Genomic DNA, 21,224 nt, shown 5'->3' with positions numbered 1-21,224 from the left:
GACATAGCCTGCACCAAACATCTTCTACTCTCCCCCAGTCCCAGCCCTGAAGGAGCCGGAGGTGGCTACTGGTGAGGGGGCTGGGGAGAAGGAAGGCAAGAAGCCAACCATGGAGCACCTCTTTGTCTGTTTCAGGTTTCTAGCCTGAAACGGAATAAGCTGGGAGAAAAAAGAAGCTTAAACTTCTCTTCCCACTTCCCGGAACTCGGCAGGATGCTGTATGTGACCCAGTATCAGCTAAGCAGATGCTCTCACCTGGGGTTCTGAACCCTGAGGAAGTGACGCAAAGATGCAGATACAGTTGAGAACGCATTCATAGCAACAGGGCCCAGGGCAGCGGGAACAATTAACCATGTCTTAATCGAAATGTAACTATGCTCCCTGCTGCCCAGATGTCTGCCTGGTTCTCAGCCTCCCAAATTCTTTCTATCCCGTCTATCCCACCAATAATTCCTTTTCTGCTTAAATTAGCTTCCTATTGCTTGCCGACGAAACCACCGCCCTTACCGACCCAACTGGACTCTTTTTACCTCTTACTGATTCCTCCCTCCCAGGTACCACTATCTTCCCGCAGGAGGAGAGCAACTTGAGACTGCAAGTCAGGCTCCTGGCAGGAAGTAGTCAACACTCAAACTGGGAGAATTCCAGGAGGGTTTAATAAAGGGGCCAATTACACAGGTGTGGGCAGGCTGTAGGGAAACTACAAAGGAGATTGCTGTATCCGGCATGAGTAACAGTCTGGGTGTTACCCTTTCCAGGCTCAAGATGATAAGGAGAGTGAACAGACGCCAGAACTTGAAGAAGAGTTAGGCATAAATGAGGCCACCTTGAGAAGAACACTAACCTTCAGTGGAGACGTACAACCAGCCTGTAGCCGCTCCACAGGGGAAATAATACCCTGGTCACACTCTCCTCCCTCCTGACTTCCAATCTCCTGCCAAGAGCTCCCCATTGATGAGGTTGACCTGCCTGATGCCAGAGGGCACGGGAACCTGCTGACATGATCCTTAAGGGTCAGAGTTCTGGAAAAAGAGCTGTGGAGGAGGATGAAGAGGAGATCTGAGGGATGGGGAGGCACTTGGAAGGCACTTGGCACAAACACCTAACATAAGAAGCGCTGCAGATGATCCTTACATATTTACCTAACCTTACATATTTACCCACGCATTTACCTAACCTGAGTTCCATTATCCAGTCCCCTCCCAGGCAGTTCCAGGTTAGAAGTCCATCAAAACACAAGAACATACTTCCAAGGCATTACGGCACTCTGCTTCAGCTTCCTTCGTTTGACCCAGGACTGCTTTGCAAATGACCTGCTCATGGCTTTCTTCTACCTTCTCCAACCATCACATGTCCATTACTTCTATGATATCATGAAGGCTCTTGCACTGGGAGCTGAGACTTTCTCATTCAAGGACAAATCTAGAAGTTAACCATTTCTGTCCAAAAGCCGGGCACTCTAAAACCACAGTGGGACTCAGAGGCAGCCAAGAGACATAGCTTCCGATCTCAGGACACTCAGAGCCAAGAAGCAAAGCAGAGCCGCAAACGGTATGAGCTCTTCGCCATTTCTGCAAGCTGTTGTCTGTAGGTAATTTCCTGAGACTATTAGAGCAACACGAGATCACTTTGAAACATAATTCAGAAAAAAGTCTGGGGGCGGAGTCGAGATGGCATACTAGGAGGACAGAGAATTCATGTCTCCGCACAACTAGGATACCTACCAGGCACTGGCGGGGGACCATGGACACCTAAGGTGTCAAGAGGAACCCCCAGTGACCTGGTAGGACATGGAGTGTGGGGGGGAGTGAGGGGGGAGAAGTGGAGGCAGGACGGGACTGGCACCCCTGAGGGGTGGCTGGGGGAAGGGAAGGGATCCCACTCCCGAAAGGGGAAATTGGGGGACCACTGGGAGGACAGAGGATCAAAAGGGAGTGTGGCCAGCCTTCCTCTGCCCACTTGGGCCTCCAGGAGCCTGCTGAAATCCCAGGCCTGATCCTCTGCTAACCAAGGCCCCCTCCAGCTGCTCAGGTCCTGAGGGAGTGGGAAGGAGGGAAGGTGGAGCAAAAGTAAAGGCCAGACCTACAGGATCGGCACCCCTGAGGGGTGGCTGGGGAAGGGGAGGAGCTCCTACACCCATTGGGACCCACCCACAGTTAGGGGTCCAGCAGGGATGGGGAGACCCTGGGGGAGACCGTGGCGGGGGGGAGCACGGAGGAACAGAAGGGAACCCAGCCAGCACTTTCCCTGTCCACTTAGGCACTGGGGAGCCTCTTGGGCTCCCAGGCCTAATCATCTGCCCGGGGAGCCTCCCTCCTGCTGGGCAGAGCCCAAGCCCTGCCCCTACACCCCCACCCAGGGCCCTACCTCTACACTCGGAGAGCTCCTCTGAGACCCCTCCAAACATGCTGGGCATAAACCCCACCCACGCACCCTCACCCAGGGCCATACCTCCAAATTCCAGAACTCCACACTATGGAGGCCCTCCTATGGAGGTGCCGCCTCTCCCGCGCAGGTCCTAAGCAGAGGCCCCACCCCAGGCTTGAACTTCACCCCACCTAGGCCCCACCCCCAAGGCCTTTTCCGGCTGTGTGGGTCCTGAGCCTAGGCCCTGCCCCACCCTAACCACCCCCCAAGTTCCACACCTGCCTAAACTCCACCCCACCATAGCCAAGCTTTTTTTTTTCTGTTGTGGTTTTATTTTACCTTGTTGCAGTTGTTTCAATTATATTTTTATTTTTCCTAATATATTTTTAATCTAATTTTATTTTGTTTTTTATTCTTTGTTATTGTATTGCTCCTTTTTTATTTTTTTTTTTTGCTACACCACGTGGCTTGAGGGATCTTGGTTCACAGGATGGAGGTTGGGCTTCAGCTCCTGTCATGGGAGCTCCGAGTCCAAACCACTGGACTAACAGAGAACCTCAGACCCCAAGGAATATTAATCAGAGTGAGGCCTCATAGAGGTCCTCATCTCAGCACCAAGACCCAGCTCTATCCAACTGCCTGCAAACTCCAGTGCTGACTGCCTCAGGCCAAACAACCAGTAAGACAGGAATACAGACCCTCTCATAAAAAAAAAAAAAAAAAATTAAATGACAAAAAAGTATGTTACAAAGGAGCAAGGTAAAAACCTACAAGACCAAATAAATGAAGATGAAATAGGCAACCTATCTGAAAAACAATTCAGATTAACGATAGTAAAGATGATCCAGATTGTCAGAAACAGAATGGAGAAAATACAAGAAACATTTAACAAGGATCTAGAAGAGCTAAAGAGCAAACAAACAGTGATGAACAACAAAATAACTGAATTTAAAAATACTCTGGAAGGAATCAATAGGAGAATAACTGAGGCAGAAGAACGGATAAGTGACCTGGAAGATAAAATAGTGGAAATCACTACTGAAGAGCAGAATGAAGAAAAAAGAATGAAAAGAATTGACGACAGTCTCAGAGACCTCTGGGACACCATTAAATGCACCAACATTTGAATTATAGGGGTTCCAGAACAAGAGGAGAAAAAGAAAGGGTCTGAGAAAATATTTGAAGAGATTATAGTTGAAAACTTCCCTAACATGGGAAAGGAAATAGCCACCCAAGTCCAGGAAGTGCAGAGAGTCACATACAGGATAAACTCAAAGAGAAACATGCTGAAACACATATTAATCAAACTATCAAAACTTAAATACAAAGAAAAAATATTACAAGCAGCAAGGGAAAAGCAACAAATAACATACAAGGGAATCTGCATAAGGTTAACCATTGATCTTTCAGCAGAAACTCGGCAAGCCAGAAAGGAGTGGCAGGACATATTTAAAGTGATGAAAGGGAAAAAACTACAACCAAGATTACTCTACCCAGCAAGGATCTCATTCAGATTTGATGGAGAAATTAAAACCTTTAGAGACAAGCAAAAGCTAAGAGAATTCAGCACCACCAAACCAGCTCTACAACAAATGCTAAAGGAACTTCTCTAGGCAGGAAACACAAGAGAAGGAAAAGACCTACAATAATAAACCCAAAACAATTAAGAAAATGGTAATAGGAACATACATATCAATAACTACCTTAAATGTGAATGGATTAAATGCTCCAACCAAGAGACATAGACTGGCTGAATGGATACAAAAACAAGACCCGTATACACGCTGTCTACAAGAGACCCACTTCAGACCTAGGGACACATACAGACTGAAAGTGAGGGGATGGAAAAAGATATTCCATGCAAATGGAAATCAAAAGAAAGCTGGGGTAGCAATTCTCATATTAGACAAAATAGACTTGAAAATAAAGACCATTAATAAGAGACAAAGAAGGACACTACATAAAGATCAAGGGATCAATCCAAGAAGAAGATATAACAATTGTAAATATTTATCCACCCAACACAGGAGCATCTCAGTACATAAGGCAAATGCTAACAGCCATAAAGGGAAAAACTGACAGTAACACAATAATACAGGGGGACGTTAACACCCCACTTACACCAATAGACAGATCACCCAGACAGAAAATAAATAAGGAAACACAAGCTTTAAATGACACAAAAGACCAAATAGACTTAATTGATATTTTTAGGACATTCCAACCGAAAGCAGAAGAATACACTTTCCTCTCAAGGGCACACAGAACGTTCTCCAGAATAGATCACATTTTCAGTCACCAATCAAAAATTGGAAAATTTAAGAAAATTGAAATCATATGAAGTATCTTTTCCAACCACAACGCTATGATATTAGAAATCAACTACATGAAAAAAAACAGTAATAAAACACAAATAAATGGAGGCTAAACAGTGCACCGCTAAATAACCAAGAGATCACTAAAGAAATCAAAGAGGAAATAAAAAAATACTTAAGAACAGATGACAATGAAAACACAACGATCCAAAAACCTATGGGATGAAGCAAAAGCAGTTCTAAGAGGTAAGTTCATAGCAATTTAACCTCACCTCAAGAAACAAGAAAAATCTCAAACAATGCAACCTTACACCCAAAGCAACCAGAAAAAGTAGAACAAAGAAAACCCAAAATTAGTAGAAGTAAAGAAATCATAAAGATCAGAGCAGAAATAAATGAAATAGAAACAAAGAAAATAACAGCAAAGATCAATAAAACTAAAAGCTGGTTCTTTGAGAAGATAAACAAAATTGATAAATCTTTAGCCAGACTCATCAAGAAAAAAACAGAGAGGACACAAATCAATAAAATTAGATATGAAAAAGGAGACATTACAACCAACACAGCAGAAATACAAAAGATCATTAGAGATTACTACAAGCAACTATATGCCAATAAAATGGACAACCTGGAAGAAATGGACAAATTCGCAGACAAGCACAATGTTCCAAGACTGAACCAGGAAGAAACAGAAGATATAAACAGACCAATCACAGGTAATGAAATTGAAACTGTAATTAAAAATCTTCCAACAAACAAAAATCCAGGACCAGATGGCTTCACAGGCAAATTCTATCAAACATTTAGAGAAGAGTTCACACCTATCCTTCTCAAAATCTTCCAAAGAATTGCAGAGGGAGAAACACTCCCAAACTCGTTCTACGAGGCCACCATCACCCTGATACCAAAACCAGAAAAAGATATCACAAAAAAAGAAAATTATAGACCAATATCACTGATGAACAGACGCAAAAATCCTCAACAAAATACTAGCAAACAGAATCCAACAAGACATTAAAAGGATCATACACTATGATCAAGTGGAATTTATCCCAGGGATGCAAGGATTCTTCAGTATACACAAAACAATCAATGTGATACACCATACTAATAAATCAAAGAATAAAAACCATATGACCATCTCAAGAGATACATAAAAAGCTTTTGACAAAATTCAACACCCATTTATGATAAAACCCTCTAGAAAGTGGGCATAGAGGGAACCTACCTCAACATAATAAAAGCCATATATCATTTCCAGTAAACATCATTTTCAGTGGTGAAAAACTGAAACCATTTCCTCGAAGATCAGGAACAAGACAAGGATGTCCACTCTTGCCACTATTATTCAACATAGTATTGGAATTCCTAGCCACAGTGATCAGAGAAGAAAAAGAAATAAAGGAATACAAATTGGAAAAGAAGAAGTAAAACTGTCACTGTTTGCCAATGACATGATACTATACCTAGAAAATCCTAAAGATGCCACCAGAAAACTACTAGAACTAATCAATGAATTTTGTAAGGTTGCAGAATACAAAACTAATGCACAGAAATCTCTTGCATTCCTATACACTAACAACAAAAGATCAGAAAGAGAAATTAAGGAAACAATCCCACTTAGCATCACAACAAAAAGAATAAAATATCTAGGAATAAACCTACCTAAGGAAGCAAAAGACCTGTATTCAGAAAACACTGATGAAAGAAATCAAAGATAACATAAACAGATGAAGAGATATACCATGTTCCTGGACTGGAAGAATCAACATTGTGAAAATTACTATACTACCCAAAGCAATCTACAGGTTCAGTGCAATCCCTATCAAATTACCAATGGCATTTTTCACAGAACTAGAACAAGATATTTTACAATTTGTATGGAAACACAAAAGACCTCGAATAGCCAAAGCAATCTTGAGAAAGAAAAACGGAGCTGGAGGAATTCAGGCTCCTTGACTTCAGACTATACTACAGAGCTTCAGTAATCAAGATAGTATGGTACTGGCACAAAAAAAGAAATATAGATCAATGGAACAAGACAGAAAGCCCAGAGATAAACCCATGCACATATGGTCACTTTATCTTTGATAAAGGAGGCAAGAATATACAATGGAGAAAAGACAGCCTCTCCAATAAGTGGTGCTGGGAAAACTGGACAGGTACATGTAAAAGAATGAAATTAGAACACACCCTAACACCATACACAAAAATTAACTCAAAATGGATTAAAGACCTAAATGTAAGGCCAGACACCATCAAACTCTTAGAGGAAAACATAGGCAGAACACTCTATGACATAAATCACAGCAAGATCCTTTTTGACCCATTTCCTAGGGTAAGGGAAATAAAAACAAAAATAAACATATGGGACCTAATGAACCTTATAAGCTTTTGCACAGCAAAGGAAACCATAAACAAGATGAAAAGACAACCCTCAGAATGGGAGAAAATATTTGCAAATGAAGCAACTGACAAAGGATTAATCTCCAAAATTTACAGGCAGCTCATGCAGCTCAATATCAAAAAAACAAACAATCCAATCCAAAAATGGGCATAAGACCTAAATAGACATTTCTCCAAAGAAGACATACAGATGGCCAACAAATGCATGAAAAGATGCTCAACATCACTAATCATTAGAGAAATGCAAATCAAAACCACAATGAAGTATCACCTCACACCAGCGAGAATGGCCATCATCAAAATATCTACAAACAATAAATGCTGGAGAGGGTGTGGAGAAAAGGGCACTCTCCTGCACTGTTGGTGGGAATGTAAATTGACACAGCCACTATGGAGAACAGTATGGAGGTTCCTTATAAAACTAAAAATAGAACTACCATAGGACCCAGCAATCCCACTACTGGGCATATACTCTGAGCAAACCATAATTCAAAAAGAGACATGTACCACAATGTTCATTGCAGCACTATTTACAATAGCCAGGACATGGAAGCAACCTAAATGTCCATCAGCAGATGACTGGATAAAGATGATGTGGCACATAGATATAATGGAATATTACTCAGCCATAAAAAGGAACAAAATTAAGTTATTTGTAGTGAGGTGGATGGACCCAGAATCTGTCATACAGAGTGAAGTAAGTTAGAAAGAGAAAAACAAATACCGTATGCTAACACATATATATGGAATTTTAAAAAGCGGTACTGATGAACCTAGGGGCAGGATAGGAATAAAGAGGCAGATGTAGAGAACAGACTTGAGGGCACGGGGTGTGGGGGGGAGGGGAAGCTGGGATGAAGTGAGAGAGTGGCACTGACGTATATACACTACCAAATGCAAAATGGATGGCTAGTGGGAAGCTGCTGCATAGCACAGGGAGATCAGGTCAGTGCTTTGTGACAACCTAGAGGGATGGGATAAGGAGGGTGGGAGGGAGGCTCAAGAGGGATGGAATATGGGGATACACGTATACATATAGCTGATTCACTTTGTTGTACAGCAGAAACTAACACAACATTGTAAAGCATTTATACTCCAATAAAGATGCCTGGTTAAAAAAAAAAAAAGAAAGAAGTCTGTACTGAATATACGGAGACTATAGGCAACTGCGGATGGAGAGACTGAGAATTCTTTGAAACAACAGAAGTACGAAAGGTTTCGATATTGGGAAACCACGCTTACTATAGAGACCATAATCGGATGCAGAAAGAGAACAGTGAAGAACACTAACCCAAGATTCATTTATTCAATTTTCCACAAATATTTATCAAGCATTTACTGTGTTCTAGGCACTGAGCTAGGATTATAAAACAAGACCAAGAGAAGTCTGACAGAATGTTTGCCCTTACCTATATCTAATTAAACCTTTCACCATGTCCCTAGGGAAGAGGGATTGGAAAAACAACAACAAAAATAGCAACTACTTATTGGCATTTACTAGTGCCAGGTTTTATACTAAGTATTTGCTATTAACACCTGTCTGCAACCCTAATAGGTAGAGAGGTACCATTCTCATCCTCATTTTACAGATAGGTCATACAAGTTCAGTAATTTGCAACAAGTCAGATAGAAAGAGATGAGGCAGAAAAATAATACCTGAACCAGGATCATAGGATAAAGGATTTCATCGGTTGTATGACACTTTACATAATAAAAGGTATGTATGGGGTCTTATGGGGACATGGCTTTAGGAGGGAATACATGCCATGCATGGACACTTTTTCAAGTGGTTCAACTAAAATCTCAGTCTAATTAATTCCCCCTTCTGCTGTTATTTTCTCCATTAACTGGTCCTCTGCCATGAGACAGTGCACTGATGGTGTTTTGTCAGAGAATATTAATGGTGCAGGGGAGCAAAATTTGTCGCCCCAAAATGTCCCCCTGGCATGCAAATTATTTTGATCTGAAAACAATCAAGGCCCAAAAGACTCAGGAAGAAACTTTACCTTCCCCCTAACTGCCTAAAAGAATGTAGACAGAGGACCTATTCCAGGAAGGGCGCTATCACCAGAGATAACTATAGTATGAACCAGGTGTGTAGACAGGAAGGAACCCAGCAAAGTCTGTTTGTCAAAATTCCTCTCTGTAGCCCACCTTCTCTGCAGGGTCCAGCAAACATCTGTTTAACAAACACTTGCTTTTCCATCTTCACGTGAATTGCCTTCCTGCTCTCTGAAGTCCCAAACCAGCATTCTCAGCATCCTCTTTTGTCCTTAGCTGAAGATGGTATTTAAGGCAAGGGTTTTGGCCATTTTGGTGAGTTACTCAGTTTTTCTGGGTCTCTCCCATGTATACATGTCATCAAACTTTGCTTGATTTTCTCCTGTTACCCTGTCTCATGTCAATTTAATTCTTTAACCAGCTGGAAGAACCTAGACAGGAAAAGAAAAATTCCTTCCTCCCGACAATGCTTAGACATTTAGCCTGGTCTCTCAAGAACACCAAGTTCTACTGCCAAAGTTAAGTACAGATTCAGGGGGAGTGCAGGAAGAAGAGCGTATTTGGAGAAGTATTTATAGTTTGCCAAGATAAAGTGACTGATTATCTAATTTTTTTAAACATCTTTATTGGAGTATAGTTGCTTTAGAATGGTACATTAGTTTCTGTTTTATAACAAAGTGAATCATCTATACATATACATATATCCCCATATCTCCTCCCTCTTGCGTCTCCCTCCCACCCTCCCTATCCCACCCCTCTAGGTGGTCACAAAGCACCCAGCTGATCTCCCTGTGCTATGCGGCTGCTTCCCACCAGCTATCTGTTTTACATTTGGTAGTGTATATATGTCCATGCCACTCTCTCACTTCGTCCCAGCTGACCCTTCCCCCTCCCTGTGTCCTCAAGTCCATTCTCTAGTAGATCTGTGTCTTTATTCCCATCCTGCCCCTAGGTTCTTCATAACCTTTTATTTAAATTTTTATTTATTTATTTATTTATTATTTATTTTTGGCTGTGTTGGGTCTTCGTTTCTGTGCAAGGGCTTTCTCTAGTTGCGGCGAGCGGGGGCCACTCTTCATCGCAGTGCGCAGGCCTCTCACTGTCACGGCCTCTCTTCTTGCGGAGCACAAGCTCCAGATGCGCAGGCTCAGTAGTTGTGGCTCACAGGCCTAGTTGCTCCACGGCATGTGGGATCCTCCCAGACCAGGGCTCGAACCCATGTCCCCTGCATTGGCAGGCAGATTCTCAACCACTGCACCACCAGGGAAGCCCCCCTTTTTTTTTTTTACCTAAAAAACGCAATCAAGGGAGTGTCACGGGGGCTCTGGACTCCAGCTGCCTGGGTCGGCATTGCAGCTCTTGGCAATGAGACGGGTCCCCATTCAGGGGTAGTGCACTGCTCTGTAATGTACCCATTCGCATCTGCTTCTGATAGTTGAGTTGTTTACTTTTGCGTTGGTTCTAAGCCAGCTTATACCAGTTATACTTGTTACTATAATCACAGACTTTATCATATATTTCAATGTGTCTGAATTGAATTCTGAATACTTTGCACAAGGCAAATCACTTTTTTAAAAGTTCTATAGAATTAGGAGTTTGAGAAAAATAAAATTCTAGAAGGGTTCTGTCCTAAGATTTCTTCTCTCCCTAAACTTTCTCACTCTAAAGAAAGCCAAACCAGGTATCATAAAAGATATGGAAACTTAAAGTCAGAAAGAAAAAAAAAAAGACTGGACTCAAGGAAAAGACATTGACCCGCCACATCTATAGACTGATGAATGTACATACATTTACATGTTTAGGCTGAAATTAAATGTTTAGGGGGGGTGTATATTTTGTATGATTTCCTGCCTTAGTTGACATTTTCAATTATCTGGCCAGAGGATCGCTCTAAAAAGAGGATTTCTCATGTATTTTTTGGGTTGGCTGAGAAGTTTGTTTGGGTTTTTCCATAACATCTTACCAAAAACCCAAACGAACTTTTTGGCCAACCTAATACCTCAAAGGGATATGGTGAAAATTAAATGGAAAAATCCAGGGAGCAAGTCTGGGCACATAGAAAGCCCTCTTTAGAGCATATTAACAGTGAGGTAGGCGACAGACACTCCAAGAGAATGACTGCAGTTAGCACACAATAAATGTTAGTTATTAAAATGAGTAGGAATATGCATGTAAACCAATGAAGTTAGAACACTCCCTCACACTATACACAAAAATAAACTCAAAATGGCGTGGGACTTCCCTGGTGGCGCAGTGGTTAAGAATCTACCTGCCAATGCAGGGGACACAGGTTCGAGCCCTGGTCTGGAAAGATCCCACATGCCACGGAGCAACTAAGCCCGTGTGTCACAACGACTATCCTGTGCTCTAGAGCCTGTGAGTCATAACTACTGAGCCCATGTGCCACAACTACTGAGCCTATGTGCCACAACTACTGAGCCCACACGCCTAGAGCCCATGCTCCGCAACAAGAAGCCACCATAATGAGAAGCCCGCGCACCGCAATGAAGAGTAGCCCCACTTGCCACAACTAGAGGAAGCCCGCCCACAGCAATGAAGACCCAATGCAGCCAAAAATAAACAAATCATTTTTTAAATGGCTTAAAGACTTAAATATAAGACATGACACCATAAAACTCCTAGAAGAGAACATAGGCAAAACATTCTCTGACATAAATCATACCAATATTTTCTTAGGTCAGTCTCCAAAAGCAATAAAAATAAAAGTAAAAATAAACAAATGGGACCTAATCAAACTTACAAGCTTTTGCACAGCCAAGGAAACCATCAACAAAACAAAAAGACAACCTTCAGACTGAGAGAAAATATTTGCAAACAATGCGACTGACAAGGGCTTAATTTCCAACATGTGCAAACGGCTCATACACCTCAACAACAAAAAAACACATAACCCTGAATTAGTAAGAATAATAGCAGTCTAGTTCTGTTAGTAATTGGTGGGACATCCAACAAGTCATTTTGCCTCTTGTCAACAGGAAATGGGGACATTTGGACTTGAATAAGTGATACTCAAGCTTTAGTGTGTATGCAAATCACCTAGGGATCTTGTTCAAATACAGGCTCTGACTGGGTAGGTCTGGGTGTGGCCTGAGATGTCACCTTAGTAACAAGCTTGCAGATATGGTTCATGCTGCTTGCTGATCTGTGGTCCATACTTTACGTATCAAGGACCTAGAATGTAATTCTCAAACTTCAACACGCATCAGACTCACCTGGAGGGCCTGTTTGAAGATGATTGCTGGTTAAAACACAGAAACCCCGAGCGTTTCTGATGCAATACGTCTGGGTGGAGCACCAAAACTCGCATTTTTTATATTTTATTTTATTGGACTTCCCTGGTGGCACAGTGGTTAAGAATCCGCCTGCCAATGCAGGGGACACAGGCCCTGGTCCAGGAAGATCCCACATGCTGCCGGGAAACTAAGCCTGTGCACCATAACTACTAAACCTGTGCTCTAGAGCCCTAGAGCTACAACTACTGAGCCCGCATACCACAACTACTGAAGCCCATGCACCTAGAGCCCATGCTCTGCAACAAGAGAAGTCACCGCGCACCGCAACGAAGAGTAGCCCCCGCTCACCGCAACTAGAGAAAGCCCGCACGCAGCAACAAAGACCCAATGCAGCCAAAAATAAATAAATAATTTTAAAAATTTATTTTATTGAAGTACAGTTGATTTACAATGTGTTAATTTCTTCTGTACATCACACCAAAGTGATTCAGTTATATATATATATATATATATATATATATATATATATATATATATTCTTTTTCATCAGAATTTGCATTTTCTAACAAATTCTCAGGTGATGCTGATGCTGCTGGCCAAGAGACCACACTTTCAGAATTAATGTCTTAGATGGTCTCTAAGTGCTCTTACAACTCAAAGCAGAGACTAAAAATGGGACTTGACCAGTTCAAGCCAAGCAAAGCACTGTCACTGTTACAGAACGGGGAGACCAGGCAGCCTCTCAACTTTCCTAATTACCAGAGGCCATACCTGGAATCAGAAAGATAAGTTTACAGATCTCTACCGTGATTGTCCCTGTGCCCCTTTCTTCACCTCTGAACTATAATTTCCCCTTCAGTCAAACGGAGGTTCCCTTTCCTGCTGCCTTTTCACTTGTTCCCCTTTCCTTCCCTTCTCATTAAGAAGCCCACCAGAAAATCTTCTGATGGGGTGGACCAGAACTTTAGCTCTCCTTCTAGTGCCTTGACAAGCTCAAAGATGCAAACATCCCTTAACATGACAAGCAAACCATAACTGCTGTGCAAAAACAGTCAGGTAAGGAGATAATGTGCACAGAACACGCTGAGCAAATAACAGCTCTTTGTGAATCGGCATTAGCATAATTACTGAACATCGGTAATTGCGGAAATTATGTTCACTGGGATCGTTTAAAATTCTAAGAGGCTTCTTCCCCGTATTCACCCAGCAGGGAGGTGAAGGTGGCTCACCCGTTGGCGACAGACACTCAAAAAAGCCCTTGCGTCTCCCAAAGGCATCCCAAGCATCGACTTTGGATGGACTGTCGTCATCAGCCAAATTCCGCCTGAAACTTCCTACCTCCACACCTTGGTTTCTGCTGGGTTTTTCTTCTAGAATTTCATCCCCTCTTAGTTTGGTGTGTCCAAAGTTGTCTGGTCAGCAAGACATGGTTATATAGCAAAATGCAGAAGGAAGTGTTTGGATTACGGACTATGGAAAGGGGCATGGAAACTGGATGACCTGTCCAGGTGGGACCTTCTTCAAATCAGATTCAACCTGGAAGCTGCCACATGCTACCCAATGTAGGGCACCTGCCCCTCCCTGGAATAAAAACCAAGTACTCTTATCGGAGTATCAGAAGGAAGCTGAAAAGAGAAAAAAACAGGAACTGGTGAGAACCAACTAGGCCCAAGATGGCAGAAGATTTGACTTCCAGTAGACCTTGAGCCTCGTTACATGCTCATTGTAATACATTAGCATGTTAAATGACACACCCACCATCGCCATGACAGTGGACGATTGCCATGACAACAACCAGAAAAGTCCATACAGGGACTGAAAAGGAGAGCTGCTTCAGGTCCAAACCACACTCCTGTTCTTAGATAACACATGAATATTCCTCCCGCTCTTTCTAATTCCCTCCCTTTTCCCTCGACCCTCCTGTGTATTTGGTGTCTCCGCCTGAACTGTGCTGAGAAGTTGATTTGTGAACTAGGTTCCCACATCTCCATTCTTTGGCCATTGAATAAAGCTTGTGCTGTTCCAGTCTCAGCATCGGTTTCATTATTGACTGAGTGAATTGGATCGGAAAAAGAACTTCCCTGGCCGAGACAAGGGGTTTCAACCCAGGGCTAGGACCCCAGCGTGGGTCCAGTCCACCAATTCAGTAACAATATGAGGCCTCCCGTGGCTGCAAAAGGGCAAGGAGGCAAACTGGTCTTTAACGGCACCTTACAGAGTGTAACGATGGAGGGGGAACCATCCATACCCCCCTGGATGTGCACTGGACAAGCTGATGGGGCCCTACAAGCTCAGTGGAGAAACTCTGTTAAGAAGAACCTTTCAGCGCATTAACACAGCCGCAAGAAGTCACTCCCATTAGTCCCACTAGCCCCCGGCACTAGGACGTAGAAACTGCGACATAGAAAGCACGAGACACCTAGAAGAGGCCTCTTAAAGGAAAGGAGGAAGTGGTAGTTAAGGCAAGCCAGTGCATCTCAGCAGTTTGTGACTAAGTTCCTCAAATTCACATTAGGAAGCAAATAGCTGCACACCATCCCCTCAGGCAGGATACCTGGGAATTATCCTCCTCCTGCCTTCTCCTTCCCCTGCTTTTCCCCTCCCACCAGTACTTAAGCAGCATAAGCACATTTTTGCTTCTTTTGCATGCTGCTATATCCCCAGAGCCGAGAACACTTGAATTAATGAACTGAATGACTAAATCAGCAAGTCCTGATAGCTCTACCTCCAAAAAGACCTCGCATCTGTCCGCGTTTCTCCATTGCCACTACTAACGCCTTGGCCCTGGTCATCGTCATTTCTCATCTGGCCAACTGGATGAGCCCCTGCCTGTGTCTCTGACCTGACTCTTGTCACATTTCAGCCACGCTCCCTGCAGAAGCCAAGTAGTTACTGACCCCCAGATCAGATGACACACCTGACATTAATAATCTAGATTCTTCCCAAAGTGTAGAAAATCATGCCAGAATTCCTCGTTACTGCATCAAGGCCTCTACTAAGCTTATACTTGTGTTGGCGATAACTCAGCCCAGTACGTTCCAGGCAGTCTTCTTCGGACTTGACCTGGCAAAACCCAGTTCAATCCCACCCATTCTGGAAGACCCTTATGACAACCTCTGCCCCAAATGTCTCTCCTGACACTGAACCTTTCTCTGTCCTACACGTTTGGCATTTAGCATTTATCACTCAATATCACAAAATGACCTTTTCGGGGCTATCATAAAATCACTAACCCATGCACCGTGCATTTCTAGTCTCAAAGCGGTTGTGTAACTAGAAATATATAACAAGCTTGCTTGTCAATCACTGTGATTTTCATCCCCATTTTACAGGTTAAACTGTTTTCTAGGGAAACCTCTCAAAATCATGGAGCTAATGAGTGGCTGAAATTCAAACCCGGGACTTCAGACTCCAGGCTCTGTCATCCTTCCATGGATTGGTTGCCCTGCTTGCCTTGCGTATGTCTTACCTCCCCCAACAAGCCTTATTTAAACTCCTCAATGCCTAGCAAAGTGGCATACAAATAATAAAAAGTGGTTAATATTTATTATGCACTTACAATAGTCTCCACATTTTATAAGTGGTTTACACGGGTTATCATTTAATTCTCACAACCATATGATATATATCCAACTATCATCCTAAGGTGTAAGATGAGATTTCTGAGTTTCAGGGAAGTTAAATACGTTTCCCAATGTCACACAGCAATTAAAGCAGTCTGGCTCCTGATTTAGCCACATTTAGCCACTGCGCTATGCCACCTCCCTTTCTAATCGGCCCCCAGAGAATATGTGAGGGTTGATTCGTGGCTTGACACCCCAGACTGTCAGGCAAGAAAAGAATCTTGGTGAAATCAAACATTTACACCATGCAGAAGATATCTGTCTTGGAGTGACAGTTGGCAGTTGATAAAGTTTGACATTTTCAAATCAATTTCTATCGATTTCTTTCTCCTGAAAAAAAGGACATGAGTTTGATGGATGAAGCCAGCACTCTGCGCGCTCGGGAATGGCGGGGAAAATAGGCCGTGAGTCGCTCTGTGGAGGATGGCGGGGAAGGCGGTAGCAGCTGCTTGCTGTCTGCAAGAAAAGCCCTTTCCTGGCAGAGTCCAGCTCCGACGTGTCCCAACACAGCGTTGGGTAAATAACGCATGCTCCATTTTGCTGTCACGTGATGTTTTCTGCTGACAACGTCGGGGGGCAAACAGAAGCAGTGGTATGTGCTTGGGCATGGCCATGAAGTGATGAATATTTATGTGGTCAACACATAAAAGCCCATTTTAACAAATACCATTTTGATGGATTTAACAAGTTAATCTAAGCTCTTTCCACATCCCCGGTTAATGCCTGCAAGAGATGAACGGATGGTGTTTTCTGTAAATTCTGATGAGTGAGGAAACCTCTGAAACAGATGGGTGCATAAGCCCTTGTTTCTTTGGTACACATACGACTCTGTGTTTTGGTGTTGTCAACATGTACTGAGCCTGCACTGTGTGCCCGGCATCGTGTTATTGCTGTCTAGTGCACAATCCTCACGGCCACACTGGGAGGTCTTATCCTCGCTGGGTGTTGTGTGTTTGGGTGACAGCCAGGATCTGAGATGGGAGTGGGCACCTCGACGTGGCAGAGCTGAGAAATGTGTGTGAGGACGTGTAATGGAGAGCTGAGCCCCCGACCGGCTGGGGAGGGAGAAATTGACACCCCAGGCGAGCCGGCTGGAGTAGGAAGGCTCCTGCCTTCTGCATCCTTGGTCCTCTCTCACCTTCCCAGCCTTGCTGACCACTGGGGACAGCTGCTCCCATTAGGTACTTCCCCGACTTGGGCTCTTGACACAGGCCTTATATTTCAGCTAACAAAGTGTTTTAACCTGCCTGATTACAGTTTATCCTCCCAATAGGTAATTGTAATTTTGTGACCAAGGAAAATGAAGTTCAGAGAGTTTAAGGGGTTTAACCACAAACACATGGTAAAGAAGTTCCAGTCTGGTCAAGGATCTGTGGGGTTTGCACAAGATTTGATGGGCAGTGGGGAGCCATGGAAGGTATGAGAGTGAGGGAGCACTCTAAAGGGGGCTTATGCATGAGGAGATCAATATGGCTGATCAATACGGCCCCAAGAGTGCTGGATGGAAGTATAGAAGGGTTCTAGACTGCACTGAGCACACCAGATAAAAGCCTGTTGCAATTGTCCAACTTGGGAGGTCGAGTAACAGAGACCAGACCACCAGGCACACTAGCAACAACTTGGTGTCTGAGTGAGCCCTGCAGGCAGGGTTGCAGCAGGAACGTCCAGTGCACTCTAATATACACTGGTCCCCTTTCCCGGCTCAGTTTCTCCACGTCCCTGAGCTATTCCTATTCCTCTTTTTCTGGTGAGCCTGCAGGGTTTCTCCTGCTACACGTTCTACAACTCCAGCAAAGCATTAGCGAAAGCCATCCATCCATCTGCTGACACTACAGAAAACGGTGAGCACCAGATCCAGGGACAGAGGAGGAAGGAGGGAGGGAGGAGACACTCTCCTGATTACAATATCTTATCCCTAAGCGTTTGCCACCATCCATCAAATCTGCTAACACAGCAAACACTCAGAAACTGCACTGTGGGGAGAGGAGAGGAGGCTGTTGTCTCCCTAATGACCTCCTAAACCTCCCCCAGAGGTCTGGGATTTGGGGGGAGGTTGGATGGCAGGATGGCAGGGGCTGGAGGGGCCAGATTTAGGTGTCTGGGTCTCTGGGGTGCGGGGGGGGGGAAGATGGGTAAGAAGGGAGATGGGAAGCCCGCAGACCCAGGAAGGGTTCCAGCTCCACTTTATTTTAATAAACACTCAAAGATACAGGAAATATTTTAAACGAGGAGACTTAGAACCAATCACACACGGGCATTCAGTTCCAGTGAACTATTCTTACTGCAAGCAGGGGGGCAGCCTCTGTCCTGTGTGCCTCTCCTGGTCCTAGAAATCTGCTTCTCCCTTCTGCCCTCCCCCTCACTCCTTCCCTTGTCCCCTTCCTCTTCCCCCCACCCCCATGGCACCCCTGACACCTCATTCCTCATATTTGTTTTCTGTGATGCCAGGAACCCCATATGATTTGTCTCAGTATCATCAGCACCTCATGCAAGGTATTCCAGCTGCACAAATGCTAAAAATGCTTGTCAAATCAACATTGTGAAAATGACTCTACTACCCAAAGCAATCTACAGATTCAATGCAATCCCTATCAAACTACCACTGGCATTTTTCACAGAACTAGAACAAAAAATTTCACAATTTGTATGGAAATACAAAAGACCCCGAATAGCCAAAGCAATCTTGAGAACGAAAAACAGAGCTGGAGGAATCAGGCTCCCTGACTTCAGACTATACTACAAAGCTACAGTAATCAAGACAGTATGGTACTGGCACAAAAACAGAAAGATCGGGCTTCCCCGGTGGTGCAGTGGTTGGGGGTCTGCCTGCTGATGCAGGGGACGCGGGTTTGTGCCCCAGTCTGGGAGGATCCTACATGCCGCAGAGTGGCTGGGCCCATGGGCCATGGCCACTGAGCCTGCATGTCCACAGCCTGTGCTCCACAATGGGAGAAGCCACAACAGTGAGAGGCCCATGTACCACAAAAAAAAAAAAAAAAAAAAAAAACAGAAAGATAGATCAATGGAACAGGATAGAAAGCCCAGAGATAAACCCATGCACATATGGTCACCTTATCTTTGATAAAGGAGGCACGAATGTACAGTGGAGAAAGGACACCCTCTTCAATAAGTGGTGCTGGGAAAACTGGACAGGTACATGTAAAAGTATGAGATTAGATCACTCCCTAACACCATATAGAAAAATAAACTCAAAATGGATTAAAGACCTAAATGTAAGGCCAGAAACTATCAAACTCTTAGAGGAAAACATAGGCAGAACACTCTATGACATAAATCACAGCAAGATCCTTATTGACCCACCTCCTAGAGTAATGGAAATAAAAACAAAAATAAACAAATGGGACCTAATGAAACTTAAAAGCTTTTGCACAGCAAAGGAAACCACAAACAAGACAAAAAGACAACCCTCAGAATGGGAGAAAATATTTGCAAATGAAGCAACCGACAAAGGATTAATCTCCAAAATTTACAAGTAGCTCATGCAGCTCAATAACAAAAAAACAAACAACCCAATCCAAAAGTGGGTAGAAGACCTAAATAGACATTTCTCCAAAGAAGATATACAGACTGCCAACAAACACATGAAAGAATGCTCAACATCATTAATCATTAGAGAAATGCAAATCAAAACTACAATGAGATATCATCTCATACCAGTCAGAATAGCCATCAGCAAAAAATCTACAAACAATAAATACTGGAGAGGGTGTGAAGAAAAGGGAACTCTCTTGCACTGCTGGTGGGAATGTGAATTGGTTCAGCCACTATGGAGAACAGTATGGAGGTTCCTTAAAAAACTACAAATAGAACTACCATATGACCCAGCAATCCCACTACTGGGCATATACCCTGAGAAAACCATAATTCAAAAAGAGTCATGTACCAAAATGGTCATTGCAGCTCTATTTACAATATTCAGGAGATGGAAACAACCTAAGTGTCCATCATCGGATGAATGGATAAAGAAGATGTGGCACATATATACAATGGAATATTACTCAGCCATAAAAAGAAACGAAATTGAGCTATTTGTAATGAGGTGGATGGACCTAGAGTCTGTCATACAGAGTGAAGTAAGTCAGAAAGAGAGAGACAAATACCGTATGCTAACACATATATATGGAATTTAAGAAAAAAAAAGTCAGGAAGAACCTGGGGTATGACGGGAATAAAGATACAGACCTACTAGAGAATGGACTTGAGGATATGGGAGGAGGAAGGGTAAGCTGTGACAAAGTGAGAGAGTGGCATGGACACATATACACTATCAAACGTAAAACAGATAGCTAGAGGGAAGCAGCCACATAGCACAGGGAGATCAGCTTGGTGCTTTGTGACCACCTAGAGGGGTGGGATAGGGAGGATGGGAGGGAGGGAGACACAAGAGGGAAGAGATATGGGAACATATGTATATGTATAACTGATTCACTTTGTTATAAAGCAGAAACTAACACACCATTGTAAAGCAATTATACTCCAATAAAGATGTAGAAAATAAATAAATAAATAAATAAATAAAAATAATGACCAACAAAGGCACGCACCCCAAGTTTTCTTCCCAGGGGCTTCCATTTAAGCCAGCTGACACAGACTGCTTAGCCATGGAAAGGGAGATGCCAGCACCCCTTTGCCCGTGACCTCGTACTGGGTCGTGTCTAACAGGTCTCCTGCTCTCTCTCCTGACTTCCCACTATGGCTCTGCTTCGAGCTTCTGGATTTTGAGGCTCCACGCAGCTCCTTGACCACAGACCTCGGCTCATGGGTGCCCTTCAGGTCATTTCCTGCTCAAATGGCCCTGAGCAGCACCTGTGTCCACCCTCCCTGGACCTCAGGACCCACAAATGTGTTTATGCACCATGTATATACCTCATGCACACGCTTGAGTGTATATATACCATAAGCACCCACACCCCCCGTAAACATGTACACACACGTATACACACTATGCATACCACATACCTACACATGCACCAATGTTTACACACACCACACACATATACATGCCATGTATATGCCACACATACACACCACAGATGTATACACACATGCATATGCATGCCATGTGCACACACATGTATATGCGCCATGTACACAACCCACACGTGTGTACACACCATGCACACATACCACATGTGTGTGCACAGTGTGTACACACCACACATCCACGCTACACACAGGTATACACATCATATATACACCCACACATGGATTTACATGTCATGTACACCACACACATG

At 43.5% G+C, this 21,224-nt stretch overlaps 1 long non-coding RNA gene and 1 pseudogene across 4 annotated transcripts in view; one reads left to right on the top strand and one right to left on the bottom strand.

The window, feature by feature from the left end:
- The window catches only part of LOC101337569 (translocon-associated protein subunit gamma pseudogene), a 61,076-nt pseudogene extending 45,941 nt beyond the window's left edge, over positions 1-15,135 (bottom strand).
- The window catches only part of LOC141276542 (uncharacterized), a 183,566-nt gene that overhangs the window by 96,265 nt on the left and 66,077 nt on the right, over positions 1-21,224 (top strand). The window lies entirely within an intron of this gene.

The sequence above is a fragment of the Tursiops truncatus genome, chromosome 15 (assembly GCF_011762595.2).
Source record: "Tursiops truncatus isolate mTurTru1 chromosome 15, mTurTru1.mat.Y, whole genome shotgun sequence".
NCBI lineage: Eukaryota > Metazoa > Chordata > Mammalia > Artiodactyla > Delphinidae > Tursiops > Tursiops truncatus.
The sequence above is the reverse complement of the archived record's forward strand: the minus strand, read 5'-3'. Positions and strand labels throughout refer to the sequence as shown.